Here is a 17,947-nt window from a genome sequence, read left to right on the forward strand (position 1 = left end):
AACCTGTATTAGAATTCCTCAGGTCCTAAGCTTTGGTCCATTCAACATTCCCTTAATAGCTTCCAGAAGCCAAGGTCACTTTTGTTATTTATTTTTGGTAGAACAGTTTTTTTTTTCCTGCTTATCATTGGTCTTCCAGATCATTTATTCACTGTCATCCACGATTAGCCACACTATTTTTTCAGCGGTGAGGGAAGATATCTCTTCTCTTACTTTATTTTCATGCTTTTCTCACAATGCAAGTCACATTCATGACAACTTTTAAAATAAGTTTGCTGAGCAAACCTTTTCTTGACATCTATGGGACACCTTAGCCTTCAGGCTGTGCTAACTGCTGAACACAGAAAAACCTGAATGGGGCTTTTCACAGCTCCTTTTCAACTCCTCCCTTCTCAAAGTGTTCAAGCTTTTGGGAAGTTACTTCAATCACTTCTCTTTTCACTGTGACTTTTAAGCCACTGAAGTGACCCACTGTCTTGGGCCGCACCATCAGAGCTCCCCCTGCATTTGTTACTTCTGTCACAAGTCATGATCTCTGCACCTGCCCAGTCATTATTCCCTACTGCTCCAAGCAAGCTGAGTTTGCCTCGACTGTTGTCTTCCTCCAACTCTCAAAACACCTCGGAAACACTGATCTGCTGCTTGGGTAGTTAGAAATACTCTTTGTGATACATCACACTACAAGAGAGAAAGGGAGAGTACAGTCTACTTACTTACGTAGCTACTGAAAATCGCAAAGAATATCCATAAATATATTTTTAAAGTCATTTAAACCCTTAGGAATCCATTTACACCAAAATGAGCACTGAACCTTTGACAGTAAATGTGTTTAGTCTTCTGTTGCATAGTGACTTAAACACTTACCCTTGCTTCAGAGTCATGGAAGTCATCAGCTGACACTCATTCTAGCACAGTACATGCCTCTGCTGAAAAGCATTGCTCCCTCAACTCATGCACAAAACCATTTTTAAGAGTGAAACATATCTTCATTTTAAAAGAAGTCAGTTATAAATAATTTATTTAGAGATCACAGGTGCACTAGATATGCACACAGGTACATAGCAAAGGTGCACTAAAATAAACCTAGAATACATTTTACAGACTAAGAAAGCTAAAAGATAAACTTCTAGAGAAAAGGTTTTCCTTTCTGGCAAATCAGCTCCTTCCTGAGGTCTGGTGGAAAGAGATGTATCTCTCAGTGAGGTGTTCCACGTCTATCTTATTTCTGTGACGTACTTAGACAATATATTCCTGTAATACAAATAATGGGGAAAAATACAAAATTCTATGAATTATAGAATCACACAATTGTTTGGTTGGGAGGGACCTTTAAAGATCATCTAGTTCAACCCCCCCTGCCATGGGCAGGGACATCTTTCACTAGATCAGGTTGCTCAAAGACCCATCCATCCTGACCCTGAACACTTGCAGGGATGAAGCATCCACAACTTCTCTGGCAGCCCATTCCAGTGTCTCACCATCCTCATTGTAAAAAAATTCTCCTTTCTGTCTAATCTAAACCTACCTTCTTTCAGTTCAAAACCATTGCCCCTTGCCCTCTCACTAGAGGCCTTGGTAAAAAGTCTCTCTCCGTCTTTCTTATAAGCCCCCTTTATATATTGAAAGGCCGCAATAAGGTCTCCCTGGAGCCTTCTCTTCTCCAGGCTGAACAACCCTTTCTTTCAGCCTATCTTCATAGGAGAGGTGTTCCTCCCTTATGACCATTTTTGCAGCCCTCCTCTGGACCTGCTCCAACAGGTCTGTGTCTTTCTTATGCTGAGGGCTCCAGAGCTGGATGCAGTACTCCAGGTGGGGTCTCATGAAAGCGGAGTAGAGGGGCAGAATCACCTCCCTCTACCTGCTGGCCACACTTCTTTTTATACAGCCCAGGATGCAACTGGCTTTCTGGGCTGCAAGCATATATTGCCAGCTCATATACAAAGATATGAAGATATGTTAATGTTTCCTTCAGGTTAATAAATTCTGACCTGCTCAAAAAAACTGTATTCTTTTTTTCAATTTGTGGCTGTAAACTAGAACCCACCAGTGATAAATAATAAAATTGCATCAATTTCTTTTTATTTTACTCCCCCACACACATTACAAATGAATGAACTATCTTCACACTTACAAGACAAAAGTCAATGTGTCAGTCTGGAAGTTCAGATCAATCTATTTTTGATTAATACAGAATCATAGAATCATTGAGGTTGGAAAAGACCTCTAAGATCATTGAGTCCAACCGTCATCAACCTGCATCAAGTAAATTATTTTTATTATACTTTGGTTAAAAGCTGCTGGCACTAATGGGCTTTTTTTCCTTTCCTTACACTTCCCATAGTTAAGATGACTATTTTTTCTTATATTTTACTCTTGCCCCATGGAACTGTTTAAGCACATGGAAATATTAAGGGCTAAGATAAAACCTTAAAAAATTATGGAGAACATTTGAACAGAGTGACCCTTAGGTGTAAAAATGGTGATTAAAAAGCATGTATATGAATTTATGAGGATTTGAAATGAAGATGGGTGATGTGTTCAGATGGTTCATAAACAGTCAAATCTAAGCTAATACAAAACAAATGTCTGTAGCAAGGTACAGTAGCAATGATGTGAAAACTGCACAAAAGAAAAAGCATTTGATTAACTAGGAAAAAACATAGAACCGATAAGTTGAATACCAAACCCAAGCAACTACTTGCCATAATTTGATAGTCCTTTTTCCTTTGTTTCACTCTTTCTGCATGAATTCACAGAAGAGAAATTCCATATTTTCCTATGTGTATAGCTACAAAGCACAGATACAAACTGACCGATGGATGTTCCCATTCAAAACTTTCCCGTGACTTGTCAATGTACTAATTTAGCAAGGTTTTTCTTTCTTTTCCTCAACCTTCTTCCTGCTCCAAATGCTAACCCTATAAAGGCCAGGTTAGAGCAAAAGGTGCAATCTCAGTTATGTGGAAGTTCATAGGTGTATTCTGATTTGTTTCAGTAGGGCTTGGGTTTCATCCACATAATCTAACAGGAATCTTTCCTCATGACACCTTTTCATTAAAGCTACACCTTCTGTCACACAAGTATTTCCCAATTTCCTACAACACAATTGGAAAGAAATACCTGGTTGGAACTTCATAAACAATTAGTCTGTGTATAATCTAGAAGACAGTTCAGCTCAATCCTTTCTATGCTCTGCAGGTTTGTGTGAAAGTCCAAGCTTTCACCACCTGGCTGTCTTTTATGACCAAGGGAGAAGGCACAAAATATCCAGCAAAGCTTTTCTGAGTGAGACAGTTTGTTGATTAGAAGGACACTTCTATCACACAGTCTTACAGACGTACATAATAGCTAGTGGTAATAGCAACAGCCCTGTCACTCATGACTGGAGACAGCAATACATTCAGAGAATTTGAGTTAATGCTAATGCTCATGACCAGTGAATATGCTAAGCATAATGGGAGAAAGGCACTGTGCTGCTTTGCCTACACAGTTACGCTAATGTGCTTCAATTAGAGCATGTCTCTGCTATTCCAGATGAACATACGTCTTCAGACCAGTGGCTTTAAATAGTGCTGAGCTGTGCAGTTACTGGTTAACCAAATCAGACCTCTATACAAATCTTTAGAGACTAAAGATTGGAGGACCACTACGTCTCCATTCTCCAATCAACAGTTCAACACTGTTGAACAAATAATGCTTACAAAGGTTAAGCATACTGACAGTGCAAACGAAAACCTTTGGCAGGAAAAGTAGTGTTGGATTTCCATTCTGGAAAGCACACTGGGTCCAATCCTAACAAAACAGTTATAAAAGTAAGCAAAAGAAAGCAATTGCATTTTAAGTAAATGGGGCTAGAAATGTAAGTATGTTTTAGAAGGAGTCAATTGCTTTTTTCCCCTCTCATATATATTGTAAATATTACTTATTTCCTTCTCTAATAAGAGTATTGGCATTAGTTTGGATTAAACAGAAGTGATGATGGGAGGAAGAGAAAAATCATCAGATTGGAGATGGCCAAGAATATTTTATTGGTTTTAGAGAAGGAATTAATCTTTGCCTTCACAACTAATTTTCTATTCAGTAAAATAAGACTACCTACCAAACTCTTTCACACACAGAAACATATGCAGAGGTGGGGGAAATAAGGCAAAACAGAGACTGAAAGTATGGGAAAGTGACAGACAAAAGAAAATGTGTAGTGTATAGAAAAAACAGCATTTCCTAACAGCAAAATGAGAAGGCAGTCATAGAAGACAGGTATTTTACTTCATTGAGATTTTCAAGTTTTTAGGAGACTTATAGCCTAAGCTTATATTTTGACTCACAACCATGCTGTGTCTGTTTTTGAACCAGAACTCCCTCCTCCGCTGAAGGAAAAGCTCTGCCCTGAGCGGTAACCACTGCTGGAAAACCTTCCTTTCCTCTCCACTCACCTTCTGGGGCTCCCTTCCCATTCAGGGGTGGCACAAGAGACAGCACCGCTGCTCCCTGCTGCGGGCACACTTCATGGACCAAGGGGTTGGTCCAGACCAACTGTGATGGTGGGCTAGCTTCCTAGGCAGAAGTTTGGTCTGTGGCATCAGCAGGGTTGATACCAGAGGTCAGCCTCCAGCTCAAAGGCAAAGACAGAAGCCCACACTGGGACCTCTCCTATTGCTGGAGCTAAAACTGAGAAATCAGAATCCAAGAGTGCGTCCAATTTCACCTGGCCCACAGGGGCAATTTTAACAGGCAGAGATTGGGCAGAGTGATAAATAAGCAGGCTGCTTTCTACCAGCCATATTCCCCTTCCTGAAAGAGCCTTTATTTATATGTCTCAGAGTAGCTATTCAAGCCTCAGAAAGGCTACTGAAGTAGGAAACCTTGGTAATGGCTTCGGTTAGCAAAGATAGCACAGCCAAGAAATGATTTTGACCCATGTCCTGCACAGTAATGATAAATCCTCTAATAAATGCAAAATGTTTATTTTCCTATTGCATGACTACTAAATAGCTATTAAGATTATGGCAATTACACAGATTATATTTCAGCTACAAGAGAAGTTAAGTAATTTTGAATTTTAGTTTCAATTGAAATACCCATGTTGTAGAAATAATATATAATACAACATAACCACATGTTCATGTTAATCTTAAACTTACATGCTTTGTCAAACTGTGCCCTGGGGTCCTGACGTTTTCTGGAGATTGGTGAGGGCACGACAAAATATTCATTAAAAACTACCATGTGCAAATCTATCTCCCATGTCAAACATGGGCAAATGGAGTGGAAAAGGAATTTGCTTTCTAACAATACAAGGGTGGGACTGATTGGATAAGACTCTTCAATGATACAGCCAATGCTTCTCTGGGAAAGCCATGTCAAATTAAGAACAGGGAAAAATCTTTTGTTTGAATAAAGATGACAATTCAGCTAAAGGGTAGTAAGGGAAAAAGAACAATGTAGTCTTACTGCAAAGTTATAATAATAGTAATGTGCAGCAGACTGACTGGTGGACATTGCTAAGAAGTGCTTTGAAACACACAAGTAACTGGTTTAAAATTATAAAATACACATTTCAAAAACCTATGGCATTCTTAATATTTTATGAAGCATTACTACAACTTACACTTGATTAGCATTTTTCCTATGAAAATTGCAAGAGAATGTTACTGGACAGGTATAATTGAAGTTAGTAACTTGCATTAATTCTAGCTTTCACCATTAGATCTAGTCTTTCCTACTGATGTGAGTACCTGTTCTTATGCTAATGCACAGTAAACATATTTCTGTAACAGAAAAAATCCTAACTAACTGATTTTCTCTCTTTTCAAAACAATGCAAATGCTGTCACGTTCAGAAAATAAAAAAAACAAATCTATGAGGAATAAGAATAAAATGCAGTGTGTCCACTACGTATATTAAGGAATTAGGAATACAATAATGGAAGGACCTACTCCAATTGTTAAGTTCTGTATTTGCCACTTCAGAAAACCCTGGAATAACCTATTTGTTCCCCAGAACATCAATTCCACAGGCCTGTATTCTTGAAAGACCATTTTCTAACACCTTATATCAACTGTTAAATCTACCCTAAAAAAGACAAAAAAGACACAACTACGGGACATTCTGCTCCCTGCTGTGGAATATTATATGCTGTGTCCCTGCAATAGTGGGAAATTTATAAAGATGATCCCAGGATGAGGACTATGCCCTGTACCATGGAGCATTTCATTAATGGCATTGATACTGAAGCTGATGTTGAAAAATGTAGCCTGTGAACTTAGTAAGTTCCGGATGCTCTTTGCTCATTGGACTGATAAACAGGTTAAAACTGTTTTCAGCTTGTGCCCAACTCCCCTTGAAGGCTGAAGTCAATAATGTCTAACATCAGCTCCGGATAGATACAGTGAAACAACGTGTTCAATGCTATGTTACTTGTTAGACTAACTTTAATTATATAGAAGAAAATTGGACATGTTTTGATTTAATCAATACAACCTGAAGTCTTCCTTTTAGAGATTATGATATAAAATATCCATTACAGGCCCTTAAATTTGATCAATGCAATGAATCAGAGCAGATTAATCAGATATAAAGGCTATTGATTTTACCATAATAAATCCCACAGCTGTCATTGAATTAACCAACCAGAAGAGCCAGGCTTCATACAAATAAAAGTGAACTACTTCAGTAAAATAAGGAGGCAGAAGTTACTCCTTAGGATCAAGATTCCACAAAACCTTTAAGCAGTTTAAAAGCATTCACTGAAGCATGTGCAAGCATGTGTTGATGAACATGATTGAACAGAAACAATCTGCTGCATCACAACTTAATGTAGAGCTCCAAAGTGAGAGATTGCCTTACAAAGTCCATTAAATATGAAAAGCACACTTAAACAATACACAGGAGTCCACACACTGCCATGCCAAAGGACCAGCGCCTTTAAAGAACAACTGTTGCTCACTTTTCACATCCTATTAAGCTCTAGCTTCACTGCAAACAATGGCAACCAAAATGCCAATTAGCAGCAATGAGATGTGATTGGAGTTCTGCAAAGCCCACCAACTGGTTTCACAAGGACATGCAATAGACCAAGAAAAAAACATTTTCAGTCACTGCTACACTTGGTCAGAAACAAATATATGATACCCATGTGAAAGGCTGCAGACCCCACTACTGGTTTTACAAGCAATAACTTCCCAACAGGAATTCCTGTGGTTTTCAAGTAAGGAGATTAATGGATGTTTTTCCTCCAGAAAGATTTCCTGTCTTTAACTTGCCTTCCTCCAAGATTTGCTGATATGACAGCCTTCTGCATCAATTTCTCTTTTCTACTACAGATTTCAGAAAGGAGTATAGAGAAATATGACAAAAGACTTTGTCATGATTGGCTAGTATTTGCAAAAAAAAATTAGAAATGTGTCCTCTCCATTGTACAATTTGTTTTATTTTCTTTCTGTGGGTTTCATGCACTTCAAAATGTACCAATAGAGGCATTCAGCGGGTAGGCATCTACTATTATTACTGCTGTTATAAATCAAATAAAGAAAAAAAGGGATTTTGACAATCCTGAAACAAATCACCCAGCCAGTTCACTGAACTGTAAGATTACAATAAAAAAAGAAAGAAAAAGAAAAAAAAAAAAAGACTGTGTAAATGCATTTTAAAAAATTCTTTACTCGTCACTTTCTTGATTAAAGCTTTTAAGCAAAAACTGAACTGTCTTACCGTTACTTACTTACTATTATGCTAAAAGTCATGGTACGTTGCCAGTGGCTTTACTAAGTTACCATCAGCCATGTAATTAAAAGTAATTTGAAGTGAAATCTTCAGTCTTAATTCAAGCTACTCAACTTCAAGTCATCAGTGTTATAGAAATGAAGTATGTTTACACATTGGCACATTTCCCAGATATTTTGTGCCCGGAACTTCCTTTGCATATTACAAACAAGTTTATTGAAATTGAAAACAAAAACAGAAAGACAGATTTCCTCTTCTCTTTCACCGCTGTTTCAGAGGATGATCATCATACCAAAATAGCAACAATGGCTTAGCAATCTCATGAGTTAAACCCAGGAGATCTCAGGCAAATTTTGCGCTCTACAACAGCCTCTGCATTACCCTTGTCGGTCAGGAGCCTCCTGCTCTCTAAACAGATTCAGCAGGAAAAGGACAGATGTTCGCTACTCACAACATCGGAGAGCTGAGATTTCAAAATGCATCAGTCAAATCTTCCTCTACCCATATACTCTCAAACCGGTCCTTCTCTCTCCCCAGAATTCATTCAGTTCACCTTCTAATTGACTCCACAGCCAGCCAGCGTCATCTCTATGGATATGCTCCCGCTGTGAAACGTCCCTGGGGACTCCGAGAAACCCACAAACTACAGTGAATCAGTTCCTCTGTGAAAACCCACGACAAATCCCATTGCCACCAGTGGTCTACAAGTCAAGCCCTGTGTTTTGTTTCCAGTGCCAGCTTACAGCAATCCCCTATAGCCGGCCATGCTGCACCATCTCCTCGGCACACAGTCTCCACAGCATGGCTCACGGCTACGCTTGTGAGGTTTCATGCAGCCATGCAGCTTCCCATCTGGTGCAGGCATGTGTACCTCTCTGTTTAGAGAGGAGAACACCCTGCAGCACTGAGGGAGGGGTTCCCTCCTTGATCCTGTCTTTACCAGCCCTCAGGGTTTCCCTTTAGTGATTTTAAAATGACTGCTAGCTCTGCAAAGGAAGATAAAAAGAAACACTGAGATTATTTTCTGAAAGCTTCTTGTCATTGAGAGCTATGTTCTGTAGTCTACCTTCTCTCCCTTGCATCTTCTTCTATACTCTGTCCCTTACAGACTAAAGGTGAGAAAGGCCTCATCTGGAAAGTTCATGCCAAACATGAACCTTTCAAACAGTCTGCAAAGCCCACAGATGGATTTTACATTGTAGGAGCAGTCTGGAGCAAACAGGAGGATACTGCCCTCTTAGCCCTTCTGTATGTTACATTTCATCTGAAGCTAAAGATTTTGATATAAGCATAAGCTGTGCCACCTGTTGGTTTCAGCATGACTGATACACCCACTATTTCCTCTCTGCCAACACTTCTGGTGAGCGTGCCCACATTTATACTGAAATGGAAAAAATAAAAATAAAAAAACCCTCATGAGCCTCCAAAATGTTCTGAAACCAGCAGTTGCACTTGTTCTCAGTAGGGTCTTTTCTCAGATCCTTTTACAGGTCTTCTTTGCTTGCAAGTTGTAAGAGAACATTACTCATTCCGGTTGCAAGTTCCCCTGTATCTCACTGCTAGCCAACAAAGTACAACTAAGTTTAAAATGAAAGGCAAGTTCTAGCAATAACTTTCTCTAAATCAATTTTCTTTGACTACTTCACTAAATATATGCTTCAAAAAATGCAAATGATGACTCTTCTTCCCACTAAATACAGAATGGAAAATGTAAATAAGCTGTCTCCACAGTGTTGATGAGGCATATCAACTATTATTTCAATACATATTGTTTAAAAAAAAAGGTAGAAATGTAATGATTTTTTACATTTTAGACGTAGTGGTTATTTTATTAATTTTTCCTAAGGCCCATTAATTCACTTGTTGAAGACTGAAAGACAAATCTCAAAAAAGGACTTCAATACAGCAACCTTATCCTATTAAACTCATAATGTGAATCCACACACAACATTAATCTCCCATACATGTATAGACATGTCCTACACATGAGCATAAGGACAGCAGGACACCTAAGAACAGGATTTACAGGAACAACCTCTGCTAAAAGAGATGCGTAAGACAGAAAGCACAGCGGTGCAGAGACTTCAGTCTAGCCTGGGAAGGAAAGGAAGACTGGTGAGAGATTTAAATCTCATTCGATCTGAAACGCAGGCATCTAGCATCTAACTCAACTATGGTGTGCCTTCTAACACCAAAGAAGCAGAATCCAGACCAGTCGCCTGATGAATCAGTTATTTTCTTTCAAAACATGTTCTGTGCTTAAAACATCACCATGCATGACAGTGCTGACCTAACCACCTGGCCTCTTTTATCTCCCAAGTGTCTTAAATACAGCAGTGCTCACCCTTTTTCTCACTTTCTAACTCAGTCTCTTAATTCTTTGATGCAAACTGGAACAGGTTAGTAGGCTTCCCTTAATCTCTGAAAAGCCTATACTTGGCTGATGTAGCAAACACACAAATTCCTTTCCTCACATGGTGGGTTGACCCTGGCCAGCAGCCAAGCACCCACACAGCTGCTCTCTCACTCCCTGCTCCCTCCTCGGTGGGGCAGGGGAGAGAACGGGAAGAGCAAAAGCAAGAAAACTCATAGATCAAGATAAAGACAGCTTACTAAGCGAATGAAAGAGGGGGAAGAAAGGCAATCGCTCACCACCACCCACAAGCAGACCGAGGCACACCTCGTCTCTCAGCAACGGCCACCTTGGAAGACAATGCCCCCCCTTCTTCTTCTGCTACAGCAGTTTATTGCTTGCTGAGCATGACGCTATATGGTATGGCCTTTCCCTTTGGTCAGCTCAGGTCAGCTGTCCTGGCTGTGTCCCTTCCCAGCTTTTTCCCCACTACCAGCTTACTCACTGGTGGGGGGAGACTGAGACATGGAGAAGGCTTTGATAATAGCAGAATTGTTACTATTGTAAGTTTTACCTTAGAAACATCACTTTAAAAAAGAAAGGAAACCTAACAGAACTTCCTCATGCACACATATATCATACAGAATCAACAGACAGCTCACCTCACGCGTCAAAAAAAAGAGAGGCTACTCCCCATCCGGTCAATACTACCCGCTCAACATGACTCTCTATGGACTCTAGTCCTCTACGTACTTTGGTCCTCAAAGACAGACTATTAAAACTGTTTCTGGTTTGCTTCTCAGCTGCACAGCTACAATTTTTGTTACAGGAGTACAATATGGCCATATGAGAGTTAATTAATTTTGAATATTTTTATAGTTTTCAGAAACACATTAGTTAACAAATTCTATGCAAGTGAAGATAAAAACATTGCCTAAAATTGAAAAATAATAATAATACAGTAGCAAAATAGTTTTCAAAATAAATATAAATCTGCAAATACACTGTATGAATAAACTATGTGTTATTTATTCCCTGCTTAGCCGCTAACAGTCATCAGCATTAGGTACAGTGCTGTTGCTCATGGTAGATAAACTAAGCAGCAAAACTTGAAAATAGGCAATTTCATTACTATTTTTCTTATGACCAATTCTGTTGCTTTCCTCTAGTTGAAACCTGAAATTCAACCTTAGAAGAGTAAGTTTTACAAGTCTCGAGCATATACATTGCTGACAATCAGGAACAAAGCAGTTGCCACAGCAAAAGGGACAAAAAAAAACCCAAATCAAAACCTCACAGAATTTAATCAAAAAGTAAATAAAAATAAGAATAATGCTTCTCTCCCTACAATCATGACGAGGCTTTTCATGGCCTACTTTGCGAAATGGACCAGGCAATGAAAAATATGAAAAGCAGACAGTTTAGTGCACATTCAGTTTCCCCCTTGTGTCCTCCTCTACTTTAACTCTGTTTGTCCCCATCGAAAAAGCTCTCCTTTCTCTCGAAAAGTGACATATCTCTTGACTGACCTTGCTAAATCTTCCTGAAACACAATAAAATAGGAAATCTTGTGCAAAGGAAATAAAGGCTCATTCTGAGAAACTTCGAACCAGATGCACACTCATGGGGTGCATGGGCCCTGCAGCCCTGGTAATTAGCTGCTGGGCTGAAAGGTCAACCCCCGTTGATCTCCAGGAACAGAAGCATCACCTCCTGCTCTCCTATTAGGACAGGATCCCAGGATCTGAAGAACAACTTCACACAACAGATTAAATTCTGAAAAGCCAAACTAGCTGGCATCCCATTTGTTTGTATAACTTATCAAACAAAGCCAGCTCTACTGATGCATTACGCAAGGGTTCTATACTGCAATACAGAACTCCTATTTTAACATCCATATATATGAAAAATGGGACTGTACTCCACTGAAAAGTAGCGAAATGTGTGATTTTTTTTCCTAATATTTTGAATAATTGTATGACATGATGCAAAACACATGGTCATTTTATATTCAGTATAGTATTGTATTTTTAGCTTAATGGCCATTTTTTTAATCTTTTGTTTTCTGCAGTGATTATTTATTCATCCATGTACTCCAAAATGTCTTTTCTTAAGAATTATATTTTAGCATTAAAGAAAAAAAGTAAAGTCTGTTAGTAGTAAGAAAAGAAACAGAAGTGTTTACAATATAGATTGCTCCCAGCAATTGTTTCTTTATTAGCACAGAGCTGCTGGAGAACTATTTGATTTCTTCATGTTTGTGTTTCTTAAAGTATTTTTTTCTGTAATTCCAACAGCAAAGGACTCTGGAGCCGTGGTGAAGTTGTGTAAAAGATCACTAGATTCAAACAGCAGCTGTTTGCTTTCACTAACAAAGAAAAAAAGACTCTGCACTGAAAAGTGACCATAAATAGGCACAGCATACTCTTTACACAGGCAAAACACAGATTTCAGTGGGAATTCTGCCATGTTTAATGCAGGATCAACTCTAATACCGCTCTTTCGCAGGCAGTAGCAAGGAGGAAGTAAGTGGAGCACAGGCAAATCCCACAGGATGTCCACGCGATTGTTCCATACCCAAAAGACGGGAAGGAATCTTATGTGAAGCAATTTCAGCGATATTGCTGCTGAGTGACTAATAGTTCATGGGATGGCTCCAATAAGAAAAAAAGCCAAGAAAACATTCTTACACATGAAGATGAGTGTGAGAACTTTGTTTTGTGGAGTTGGGAGAGGAAACATGAGAAAAAACTTCTCAGAAAACTACTGTATTGTAAAAGACTGTGTTGCTTGGCAGGGTGGGGGTGTTCAGCCTCTTCAGCAGATGTCTTCAGATATTTGCCAGCAGAAGCAGAATAGCTGTGCAAGGCTCTGGGAGTTAACTCTGGCCTCCACCTAGTTGACCAACAACACGCTTAGTTTGAGCCCTCTCTACTCCCTCCAAGGAACTGCAAGGCAGGATCCATAGCAGAAAGCATCTGCTGATCCTACTTTCAGGCTTGGTTGTCTGCCACCACTGGAAGTAACAACAAGATCTGGACTCTAATCCCAGCAGGCTCAGTTCCTGTTTGCCTATTGTTTAATGCATATTCCATTAGAGCTCTGCTACTGAGACCAGACTCTATGCAGACACTGTCCACACCTCACAGAGTATCATCTCACTTGGAAAATATTATTAAAAATAATCCTAATGAAAGAGTTCAGCATTAAATCTCAGGCATATTAATAAATCAAAGTTTGTGAAATTTGTTGTTAAATGCAATTAAAAAAAAAAAAGTTGTGTGGTTTGCTCATTATAATTACTTTATAATTGACCTTCCTGGCAGTGGCATTAGAGAGCAAATAAATCCTTTTAATCAGTTAAGCTCTTCATTTATAGATTCTAGTTCCATCTTGAACTGTTACGTATTGATTACCTCAATTATTTTGTCAATAATGTGTGCACAATTACATTAAAAGTTCCATAAAACAGCTTTATAAAACAAAAAAATCATGCAACGGCCCCCAAAGAACTTTCCAAATCCAATATTCTCACCTGAAATACAAACTTGTTGATCAGTAAGTACAAAAGTAGAATAGAGAAAATAAATTATCACTTGATCTAAATCTACTGAAGTAAAGAATGTGAATCCAATGGCTATTTAAGATATGCTACCGATTAAAAAAGGAGTTATCATGTTGGACTGAGTATTTACATAATCTGTTCTCAAAACTTCAAATTCCTCTGAGATTTTAGAGGAGTGGCCATCACTCACAGAAGTTTAATAAGGCATGAAATCTGCAAAAAAGCAATTTCTTTTTCAAACACCACATTACCTTTCTTATGACCCAAAAAGTGCACAAATGGACAGGAAAAAATAAAGTTTTTCAGAATGATCTCAGAATGCAGTCATTATTCTACTATCTCACCAAAAGCTACTCCCAAATACTACGTGCTGCTCAGAAAGTTTCTTTCATTAAAAGAGAAGGAAAAATAGGAGAGAATTTCAGTGCCATATGTGACTGCAGCAAAACTGCCCTGTTACTATGTAAACCAGTACATAGGAATACAGAATTTGGCCTCACTAGATCAGAAGTCTAAGACAGTTAATGTTCTGTCTTTAGAAACTGCCTGTGCCTTATGCTTTAAAGACTGATGAAGAAAAAACCTAATTTGCCAGAACAATTTGGCACTGTGATACAGACAAAAAGGAATAGAGACAATACTTTCCAAACCTTGTGGCCATCAGCCTGCACCCTTCAGCATTAAATGTCTTTATTAGTACTTAATTTGTCAGGTTGGAATTATGAACTTTACTTTATTCATGATTAGCTACTAAATGACTTAGCCCACAATACATGGCATTTCCATATTTTTAATAACATTTTAGGTGCATTAAATCAATGAACTCCTGATAGCAATTTAAATTTACACTGGGAATTTATTTGTTCTTCCAAAAAAAGGAAGACTTTATAATTGTAACTTTTTTGGATAGACATCTTCTCTTTTTAGGCTGTTTTAGGCCTGTATCAGTGTTTTATATTTTTAGATTATGAAGATCTGTAGTTGCAATATAATATGCTAAAGTTTCAAATAAAAGCCTCATTTCAACCAGCTGAATGATATGGATATGGTATAGCCCTGTGGTATACCACATCTACACGTGTATCTGTGGTACAGGAAAAACACATGGGTGCGTAAGTCTTCTGAAACAGCTTAATGGAATCTTTTAGCTTATTAAACATAAAATTGCACCTTTTATTCGTCTCCATAAGAATATGCTTTCAAGTTGAGGAACAGTTCTTCAGTAGACCCTCCTGGTATTATGTCTTTGGCATGGTCTAACAAAAATCTCACTGTGTTTAAGTTGTTATGAATTTGGGGGGTTTCAAGATATAAAAAGCAAGGTAAGACACACACCGACTCGACTGATTCTCTTATCATTAAAGTCTAATTTAAAACAGCTCTAACTACCTTCATATAAATTATTTAATGAAAAATATGCATACTCAAATAAAAAGAAAAGCCAGAATGCTTTGGAATTATCAAGGTAAGAAACGGGAAACAAAAGAAGTGAATATTTACTTGTATGGAAGTTAAGAGGAGTTTAGGGATGTTACAAATATTAATACAGGACAATGATTGCAAATGCTACATTCCCAATGTGTCTGCTCTACACTTTTGTACCCCTTAATGAAAATCATTGAGCTACATTCGAACACAAAGATACAACTATTTGAGAATGCTCAGAGTCTACAAAACAAAGGCTACAGATGCAAGTAGTTTCCTTGTGTAAATTAAGACAGTCTACAAAAACCACTTCTTGCAGTTCAGCTTTCCTTATCATGCTTTCATCAGTAACTCAAACTCCATCTCCCTCTTACAGCTTAAAAGGCTGAAAGATGTCACATAAGCCTTGCATTCTCAGTCTTGCGCATATGCTCAGGCACCCTATGAAGGAGATTAGATGGTCTGCACAGGTCTTACTGTGTGTTTTAACATGCAGGTTTTGTGGGTACATTTCCTGTTTTCGCTTCTCATTCAACTAACAGCAATCTTCACATTAGGTTTATTTTATCCTTTCTGTTTTGCAGCAGCACAGGCCTCCACTACGTCATCACTGTTAACATGGTCACAAAGACAAACCTGCAAGCAGAGAGCTTGCAAAAGCATCAAATATACAAACAAATATATCAAATATATCAAAACAAATATACAAAAATAGTTCAGATTCATAAAATGAGTGTTTTATAGGAGTTAATTTTAGGTAGTATCTTTTCAGAGGCTCATAAATCATCAGTTTACATTGAATTTGAAATAAACATGAGCACAATAGATACAGTATTATGAAGATTTTCCTTAAAACTAAGTATGTTTAGTTGCACACACTGTTTTAAATGGCAGCAGACTTAGCTGTCCATTAGTTTCAAACTGAAGTTAGCAGCTGTAACTTGCTTAAACTTTCCCAAGTCTTACTCCTCAAAATGGACTGTTTGATAAAAGGATTATGCAGCTTTTAATTTTACTTTATTTTTCAAGTTACTTTACTTCTTTGTAGAAAATATTATTTTTTTAGCTCAGACACATTTTAAGAACAGTTTTTGCTTATGAATTTCTCATACTGCCATGGTATTCCATTTGACATATAAACCTAACAGATCTTAAAGAGATGTAATTCAACCTGTAAAAAGACGATACTCTTTCCCTAGATTTAACTTTGCTGTAATACAAACCTCATTATTACGGGCTGGTGTTTTAAGACTGCCTTCTAAGAAATCTAAAGAATATTTATTCCAAATGTATTACTGCTAACTGTATCACTTCCAAACCTCACCCACGAAGACATATTCACGTCATGCACCTCACTGCGTTAAGTCAAGAGTTAGACCAAAGATAAATTTGACTTCTTGTTTTGTTCTTACTCAAATTACAAAAAAAAGAACAGTAAAGAATACATGATATTTGGTTACTTCCCACAAGAACAAAAAAGGGAAAGCGTCGTGATTAAACAACAAGGTTTGCAGTGGAGGACCTAAGCTTTAGAGCACAGATTCAACAACCTGACAAATTTGTGCAGTCCTATCAGATGACACTGCTAGGTATAATCTGAAATACAGTGTAGTCTTAATTTTTAACACAATTCTGATGGCAGAGCTTTTGTTGCCTTTCTTTCAGGGAGACAATGTAGGTGCTAATTCTTTTTTTTTTTTTTAAAGACAAAGCCCCCAAAAGGACCTTCAAATTGGCCAGCTGAAAGACTGCACATTCTGAATTACCATTCACATTTCATAATTTTGCCCAGATTCAGCAGATGGAAATGAGAACAGCTGTTTGTAAACTGGAAGTAATCTTATTTATTCAGATTTATACACATACGCAAAACCCACTACACCCTTCCATGTGTTATAGGCATTTTGAATACTTGAAAATTCAACACAATCAAGGCCCATAAATAGCTACAGCGTAACTGTAAAATAAAACAACTATCCCAACAACTATGGAAACTGAGCAACCCAGTAAAAAATTAAAGGCTTTCCAAAAGATTTCAAAATTCCAAAGAGAACAGATTCTTTTTTTTTTCCAGTGCCAGAAGTGTACCACATGAAGAACACAGCAGTTAAACTATCTGAGACGTGGCAGAAGGAGAAAAGCATATTCAGAAGTCCTAGTATCCTGAAGAACAACATATTTCTAAGCTTTATTCTCATACTTTCATACTAGATTGGGGTAACAGTTCAAACATCCCCTCTGATCTTATCTTTGCTGCTGGAACAGAAACAACTTTTTAGGCAGATACATAATCAGTTACTGGTGTACAAGCCAACACTAATCTCCCAAAGTGAGAGGCATCTCCCAAAACCCCACAAACAGACAGCATAGTTCAAGGAACACAAAGCTGAATATTATCATGCTGTCATAATTCACTGCACAAACAGATATTGCGCTACTGTCATCTTCTGAATGTTTTTCATGCATAGCCCTATATACTCTTACTTGTAGTGACATTGGAGCCTTCTGACAGCCTTGTTTAATTATGGGGTTGAAAAAAAAAGTCTCTGCACAAAGCATGGATGCATTTTTTTTTAACAACTGGTTACATGAATGTTTTCAGTGATTCTGATCAATGTTTTTGAATTGCCCAAGCATCTGGCCAAATTCAAAAGGAGAAAGATTGCTACAAAATCCCAGACGTTTTAGGAAAGAGCTCATTATTTTCAGATCTGCCAGACTTCATTATTTACATGATTGTTACCCTACCCCCTATGCTATTTAAATTCTTATCTCTTGCCCAAAAGAAGATATGTAGCACTTTCATTGTCCTCTGATTTGATGACTTACAGATATCTTTTGAATTCAGACTATTTTTTCATTAATTTATCACTATAATGATC

The 17,947-nt window shown here is 38.0% G+C and overlaps 1 protein-coding gene across 1 annotated transcript in view; it reads right to left on the minus strand.

Annotated features, from left to right (window-relative positions):
- ST8SIA4 (ST8 alpha-N-acetyl-neuraminide alpha-2,8-sialyltransferase 4) overlaps window positions 1–17,947 on the minus strand; it is a 60,821-nt gene that overhangs the window by 13,929 nt on the left and 28,945 nt on the right. The window lies entirely within an intron of this gene.

This window comes from Aptenodytes patagonicus, chromosome Z, assembly GCF_965638725.1.
Source record: "Aptenodytes patagonicus chromosome Z, bAptPat1.pri.cur, whole genome shotgun sequence".
NCBI classification, from domain to species: Eukaryota; Metazoa; Chordata; class Aves; order Sphenisciformes; family Spheniscidae; genus Aptenodytes; species Aptenodytes patagonicus.